The sequence below is a fragment of the Eptesicus fuscus genome, chromosome 13, assembly GCF_027574615.1.
Source record: "Eptesicus fuscus isolate TK198812 chromosome 13, DD_ASM_mEF_20220401, whole genome shotgun sequence".
Taxonomy (NCBI): domain Eukaryota; kingdom Metazoa; phylum Chordata; class Mammalia; order Chiroptera; family Vespertilionidae; genus Eptesicus; species Eptesicus fuscus.
Genome location: NC_072485.1, coordinates 68,884,789 through 68,892,561, shown reverse-complemented (window position 1 = coordinate 68,892,561; position 7,773 = coordinate 68,884,789).

The window sequence follows — 7,773 nt, the reverse complement described above, 5'->3', positions numbered from 1 at the left end:
TATCCCAGCTTCATTCTTACGAGAGCGTGTCAGAGGTGGATGTGGCGGCTCAGGTCAGAGGTGCATGTCAGCTGTGTACATGGGCCACATGTCAGCTCTGCGCAAGGGGTTCATGTTAGAGCCACACAGTGGGTGCTGTTACATGAATATTTCAGGGTCACATGTCGGCTCACAGTTCACGTGTTGGTGCCAGAAGCATGATCTGTGGACTTGTCTGGGCCCTCCCCCCCTCTGTGACCCTGCTCCCCTCTCACAGGGTGGCACCCTCTGCCTCTCAGGACTTTTCCAAGTGGCACTGTGGAAGCCCCCACCTTCTGCCTCCAGCCTGTAAGTTTGGGGCCAAAGTACACCCTAGTGCAGGGTGTTAAGGGCATACAGACCTCAGTCAGGGGCCAAAGCACAGACTCCCTAAGTCCCCACCCAGCACCCACCCTGCCCAGCACCCACCCCTCCCACAGTCAGTTGCCCCCCGCCCCCTACCTATCCACTCAGCCCACTCGCCACAGCCATGCTCAGCTCCCTGGAGAAGATGTCTTATGCAGTCTGCTCAGTGAGCCAGGGGAGGGGGGAAGGGAGGGAGGAGGAGAGGAGGGGCAAGACAGGCCTGCTGCTATTACAAATGACACTTCACCAGGCTGGTGGGGTGCTGGGAAGGAGGCAGCTTGGGCTGCCGCGTGGGCTGCCTCTGTCATTTGTCTCCTCCTCTCCGGTTGGCAGGGGCTGCTCAGTCTCTAATGCTCCCAACTAGCCTTGGGGCTGAGTAGATTGGGTACCGTGTCTCCTCCCCCTGCTTACCCACCCCCAGCTCCATGCCTAGAGGACGGAGGGGGTGGAGTGCACACCGCGCCTGGAACCATGAAAAATAGAGGGGGGCGGGGGGGGGTGAGGGCCTTGGCTCATCCACTTAGTAGCTGTGTGATCCTTAGCAAATTGCTTAACCTCTCTATGCCTCACTTCTCTGTGAAACAGGGATGGGGGTGTCGTGATGGTGAGAAGCACACTGGCACATAGTAGGCCCAATAGATGTTCTCTCCTGTCCTTCCTGGCTGCCCACAGGCCAGCATTCCAGGGAGGGGAAGAGGCCAAAACAGGTGGGGAAATTGTTTCTCTGTCTGTCTGTCTGCCTGTCCTCCCCTCCTCCCCCTCCCCTGTCCTCAGAGCAACAGAACGTTTCCATCTCTCTAATGGACAGGGCACAGCGAGCTGCATTCCTGACCCACCTCTAAGAGGCAAACTGGAGGGCAGGTCCTTCCACAGGCTCATATACCACTCTCCTCCCTCCTTCCTCCTCCCTCCAGCATCACCTGGGGGCCTTTTTCTTAAGGAAATGCCTCCTCACCTGGTCACCTTTGCTCTGAACCTACCATGGGCCAAGTTCCCATCTGCCTCAGGAGCAAACACAACTAGAGAAAGCACAGGCTGAGCGGGCCCTGCTCCTCCCAGGCAGGCGCATCAGACGCATTCCTCGGTCTGAGCCTCCCCTTTAAGACCAGAATGATACACCTCACGGGGCTGTTAGGAGGATTAAGCAAAATGATATTCCTAATGTCCCCAGCTCAGGGGTCTCTGTCCTTGTCCTTCACCCCCATAAGTGTCTCCTTTCACTTCATGCAAAGGAGAGAGGACCAGCTGGAAGTCAGAGCCCCTGACTCCCCGGGGCATCGGGGCCTTTACAGACCTGCCTGCCGCCCGCCCCACAGTTGTCCCGAGCTCCCCGGTCAGAGGAGTGTCCGGTCCTTATCGGATTTCCCTGCCCTTCTCACCCTGCCAGCCCCTGTTACCAGGCCAGGAAAATAACACGGTTTCATTCATTTTTCTCATCCACTCCCACCCTTTCCCTGCCTGTCCGCTCCACGGGGACCCGCTTTGTCGCAGAGAAAGGGAGGCCAGTTGTTAAAGTGGTGTTTTCTTCTCACACATTTAGCCCGTTGGGGTGTTTGATCTCTGGCTTAACAAGTTCAGCCATTTTTCTTGAGAATAAAAGAGACTCAGACAGAGAAAGAGGGAAGGAGACAAAGCCTGAGAGACAATGAGATAAAAAGAGCCAGAGACTCAAAGGAAGATGGAGACGGAGGAAAGGAGAGGCGGGGGGGCAGGGCAGATGAAACAGGGAGCACCTCTGAGGAGCCTCCTCCAGCCCTGCCTCCCAGCCCCAGTGACCGGCAGCCCCGCAGCCTCCGTATCAGCTCTGAGTGATCACAGGGCCCTGTGGAGGTGACAGCCTCCCGCTCAGCACGACAGGGCATCTGCTGAAGACGCGGAGCCTCTGCCAGGAGCTGGGCTGAGCAGCCTTGTGGTGCAGAGGGCTGGCTGGCAGGGGACAAAGAGGCTGTTGGTGGGAAGCCAAGAACCCCTGCTCCCTACTCCTGGGTCTGAGCAGCCTTTCTGGGGCACCCCCAGGGAGCCAGCCATGAAGCCCTCGCTGAGCATTAACTCGGCATTTATTTCCTGCTCTGCCTCTCTCTTCCCCATGCCTCTCCCCTCCTTTGTCTCTGGTCTTCGATTTCCTATTTGAGAACAGTTCCGGCCTGTGCCACCGCCGAAATCCCAGCCTCTGTAACCGGCGAAAGCTGTTTCAAGCCTGTGAGTCAGAGACCCGCGCTGGTTTTTATTAAAGGCAGAAGGAAAATAATCTGGCTTTATAAAAGCACAGCACCTTCTTATAAGCCAAGTGCTGTGTGGGACATCTAACGGCCTGAAATAATATTTTAAAACATGCACATACCTACGGCAACCCCTGACCCCTTCCTTGCCTCTGATGGCCGTGTCAAGCCTGCATGGGGTTCTTTCTTTCTTTTTTCTTTTCCTGGCTAAAAGTTTCTAGGTCACTTCCACCCTCCCCCACGGAGAGCTCCCATGCAGGAAACGCCAGGAATTCCATTCCAGCCCCTGAGCCTCCACAATTAATGGGATCACTGGAAACCAACCAGGAAGGATGCTGGGGGGAGAAGGGTCTTTCTCTCTGGTCTCCAGGCAGAGAAGCTTCTAGCAGGATGCGAATCTGAGCTCGTCCAGGCCCTGGAGCTGCTGCTGCTGTCCACACTGATCCCGGCCCTGTAAGCCCACCTGGGGCTGCCAGTCCTGGGCCTCTTCCTCTCCCTGCCCCCCCCCCCGCCCTCTGGAGCTGTGTCTATAATTCTCTTCTCGTCGAGTCTATTAGCGTGCTCCGGCAGGCTCTGCCAAGTTCAGCTGCATCTCCTTGTCTAGTTTATATTAGAGGAGAAAGCTCTGGCATGTTTTCCCCTCACCTGAGGAAAGAGACGCTTCTCTTTTTCAAGATGCTCATGGTTTTTTATGAAGACCAAGAAAGACTTAAATTATAATGAAATGCCGTCATTTCGAGAGGAGATTGCCCAAGAGCGCTTCCAGCTGCCTTGTGAAAATGGCGTGGCTTACCAGCAGAAAGGCAGCTGGGCATGGGGGCCCGCCTGCATGCCTTTTCCTGGCCTGTTGGCAGCCTGGCCTTTTCTTTCTTCCCTGCCTGGACTATTGCAGTAGCTAGTTGGTGTAGGAGCCTCCCAATGGGTTGCCTTACTGCCTGTTCTCCTCCCCTCTTCCGATTTGATTCCTCCTGCTCTGATCACATCCCTTTCCTCCTCCAACGCCTTCATTGGCTTCCAAATTCCCAGTTCAAATGCCCCGTCCCCTCCTTACAAAGGCCTCCCAACACCTTCCAGGTCGGGTGGACAGCACCATCTATCTAACCTCCGTACAACTGTGTCTGCTACCCAGATTACCCCTGCTGCCTGGAATTATCATGACTTGTATACCTAATAGAAGAGAAATAAAACAGCCTCTGTGCCAGGTGCAGGCGGAGAGCTAACTGGGAGTCACGTGAGCCTGGGTTCAAACCCGGTTCTGCCACTTAGCAGCTGAGCGCCTAAGGTAAGGTGACCAGATGGTCCCGCTTTTGGCGGGACAAAACCGATTTTTAACAATTTGTCCCGCGTTCCACGGCGTTTTAAAAAAGTCGTGGGACGCGGGACAAATTGTTAAAAATCGGGACTGTCCCGCCAAAAGTGGGACGATCTGTTCACCTTAGGCCCTAAGGGCAAGTTCACTCACCGTTTGAGCGCCTGCTTCCCCATCTGTAAATGGACCTGGAGATTGTGGTGGAGGTTGCAGGAGGTGTAAAGTGCTGGGCACATGTACCTGCTCAATAAATACTGGCTCCTCTGCTTTGTGTGTGTGTGTGTGTGTGTGTGTGTGTGTGTGTGTGCGCGCGCGCGCATGTGTTCCTTACTAGTGATTTACTTTATTTTTTAAATTTTATTGGGGTGACATTACTCAACATGAACATATAGGTTTCATAGGTGGATTACTGTGGAGAGCGGCTACAGTGTTTGGACAGGTTCAAGCCTCGGACTAATAAGAGGGCACAGTCCTCTCATGGCCACGTGCAAGTCCCAGCTTGGAGGGCAGGGCCCTCCCAGCACAATGATAGCCAACAGCTGTAGTTGCAAGCTTGAGCCTATGGTCCGAACATGTGGCCCCATGTGCCTAAGTGATATAGGCTGCAAATAAACAAAGCTTGATCAGGTGCATGTGGTTGAGTAGGATCGAAACCCACGAGAATGTTGTAAACATCTTGACCACGCCCTTCCTTTGCCTCGTGGCATCTGCTATAAAATAAAGACACGGCTTGTAGTCCGTGGCACTGTCGCTAGCTCTCCATCAGAGAGGCTCTGGAAACAACGTCCCACCGAGACCCAGCTTTCATTCTCTTGTCTGTCTTTTCTCAGTCCTTCACCGCCCCCACGCAGGGTCACCCTTGGCCGTGCTAGCGCGGCACAGATTACTAATTTACAAAAATCTGTATATAGGACCAGGTGCCCACCACCCAAAGTCAAATCTCCTCCTGTCACCTCCTATTAGGACCCCTTTCTTCCCCCACCCCCTCCCTCTGGCAACCACCACTCTGCTGTTTGTGTTCATAAGTTTCAGTTTTATAGTCCACATATGAGTGAAATCATATAGTTCTTAGTTTTCTCTGTTTGACTTATTTCACTTCGCTTAATGTTCTCAAGGTCCATCCGTGTTGTTGTAAATGACGCTATTTCATCCTTCCTTATGGCCGTGTAGTACTCCATTGTGTATATGTACCACATCTTCTTGATCCAGTCCTCTATCGAGCGGCACTTTGGCTGCTTCCAACTCTTGGCCACCGTGAATAATACTGCAATGAACATAGGGGCGCATATATCTTTGCGTATAAATGATTTCGAGTTTTTTGGGGTATATACCCAGGAGTGGGATTGTTGTTATTCCTTGAAAGGAGAGGTATTATTCATCTGGCTTTATGGATGATAAAACACCAGATGCTGGGGCTACAGATGCTGGGGCTCCACCCCCGGACCCTTCTTGAGGTTTAGCCTAGGGGTGTGTTTGGTCTAGACATGAGAACTGCAACAAATGGCCCTAAAGAAGCAGAGGCCCGGCCGGGGGGTGGGGGGGGGCGGCGGGGATTTGGGGCATGGGGTGAAGAGGCCGTGGTGGGGTGGGTGGGGGTGAGCAGGGCTGGGAGCCTGGGCTTTGCAGTGAGCCCAGTGGAGACTGCCCATCAGGGTGGACTGGGAGGGGTCAGGGCATCACCCAGCACAGGGAGTGCCCGCCGGGTCTGAGAAGGCAGGAGGCTTCTGGGAAAGCCAGGCTCTTACCTGCCCAGAAACAGGCTGGCGACCTCAGCACCAGCCTACTAGCCAGGGTGGGGAGCTCATGATGAGCGGGAGCTAATCGAGGTTGTCAGGAACAAAGGCTCGCTTTCCACCGCTTTGAACAGCAGCGAAAACACCCTGGAGTTAATTAACTTCCTGCAGGATGGCCGGTGCCACGGGGCTTACAGCTGCCGGGGTCGTATTCCGCTTCCAAGAGAAGGAGGCTGTGGTGGCCAAAGGAGAAAGGCCCTCAGACAGTCAGGACAACCCCTTCCTTCGCTGCTCGCATGCTCCGTCACTCATTCCATCATCAACAAACGTGTATTAAGTTCCAGGCTCCATGCCGGGGACAGAGCATAGCCCCAAAGAGAGGGCTCCTGCCCTCCAGGAGCTCAAGACCATTCGTTGGTCCCCTTCTTGTTCAGCCAGCGCCTAGCAAACAGCCCTCCCGTGAGCCCTTTCCGCTGCTCCCAGTCGCAGCAGGTATTTTCCCAGCACCTGCGCCTCTCCCAGCCCGGCCTTCGCCTCTCGCTGCAGACAGACCTCCAGCGCCCCACCCTCAGCTGCAGCAGTTGGAACAGACCTTCCACAAGCTCCGGCTGGTCCCCACTGTCCAGCTGTGCCCGAGTCCTCTGCCTTCCCTCCTGTCACCGGATGGACTGCCCCTGAGTCTAGGGCCACCCCAGCTCGGTGCTCTGATCCCAGCCACTCTGGCTCCCGGGAGCACGTGGTCCAGAGATTTTTGTGTTTATCCCGAGACGCCAGCTTCCTCTCCTACTGGATCACCCCCATCGGCACACAGATGTGCTGTTCTCTCTCCCTTCCTAGAAAAATCTTAAACATCTCTGGACCCAGTATCCTTCCCAGGACCATTGCGTGTCCCTCTTTCCCTTTAGGGCAAAACACCTATTAAAGTTGTCCCTGCCTGCTGTTCCTCTCCTCCCGCTTCTATAATTCCACTCCATCAGCTGCCACGCCCACCACTCCAGGGACACCGCCCCCACCCAAGGCACGCAGTCACGCCTCCGAGCCCATCTCCATTGACCCGCAGCAGCAGCGGCGGCATCACTGATCATCTCGTCCTTGCAAGTCACTCTCCACTTGGTTTCCACGGCGCCTCGCTTCCCGGGTTTCTTTCCCGCCTCAGTGGTCACGCCTCCCAGCCTCCTGTGTCAGTTCCCCTCTTCAATCTCTTAATGTTGGGGTGTCCTCTGTAAAAGTCATTCCTTGGGCCTCTTCTCCACAGTCCCTCCACTCAGGGTTTTACACAGTGTTTCTGTGCTGACAACTCCCACATTTTTGCCTCCAGCTCAGACCTTGCTCCAAAGCCCAGACTCAAATAAAAACCCAGCTGCCCAACCAGCATCTCTTGTTAATTGACATCTCGCACCCAACATGTCCAATCCCAATTCCTGACCTTGCCCAGGAGTCTACTCCACCTGCGGCCTCTTCCCACTCTGACAACGGCAACTCCATCCCTTCGGTTATTGGGGCGCCTCTCTTTATCACACCCCACTTCCATCAGGAAATCCTGCCAACCCTACCTCCAAAATGTACCCAGAATCCCGCTAACCCTCCCCACCTCAGCTGTTGCCATCCCAGTCCAAGCCAGGCCCGTCGCTGGATGTTTGCAGCTGCCTCCTCACTGGTCTCCACGTGGCCTTGAACGTTCCTCTGCTGTGTCGGCCACTCTGCTCAAAACCCTAGGGTGGCTCCCCTGTGTCGCCTGAGTAACCCTGCTCCACGGGCCTTCCCTGAGCCGGGTCCCTCCTCCACTTGGACTTCCTCCCGCCTCCTTCCCAGGCCTGCTCCCTCCTGGCGCTCTTTAAACGTGTTACCGCTCTCCCTGGAACGTTTTTCATGCAGATACCTACGTGGCTTTTTCTGTCACTGCTTTCACCTCTTGGGTCAAAGGTGACCTTCACAGCGAGGCCTTCCCTAAGCATCCCATTAAAGAACTGCAGAGCCGCCCCCACCTAGTCCCTCTCCCTTCCCTCCTTTTCCCTTTGCTTATCACTTATTACCATCTAACATGATATATATATATCTGTTCATTTTCCTCCACTAGAATGTGGGTCAGTGTGGTGGGTCGAATTGTGTCCCCAAAAAGACACATCCA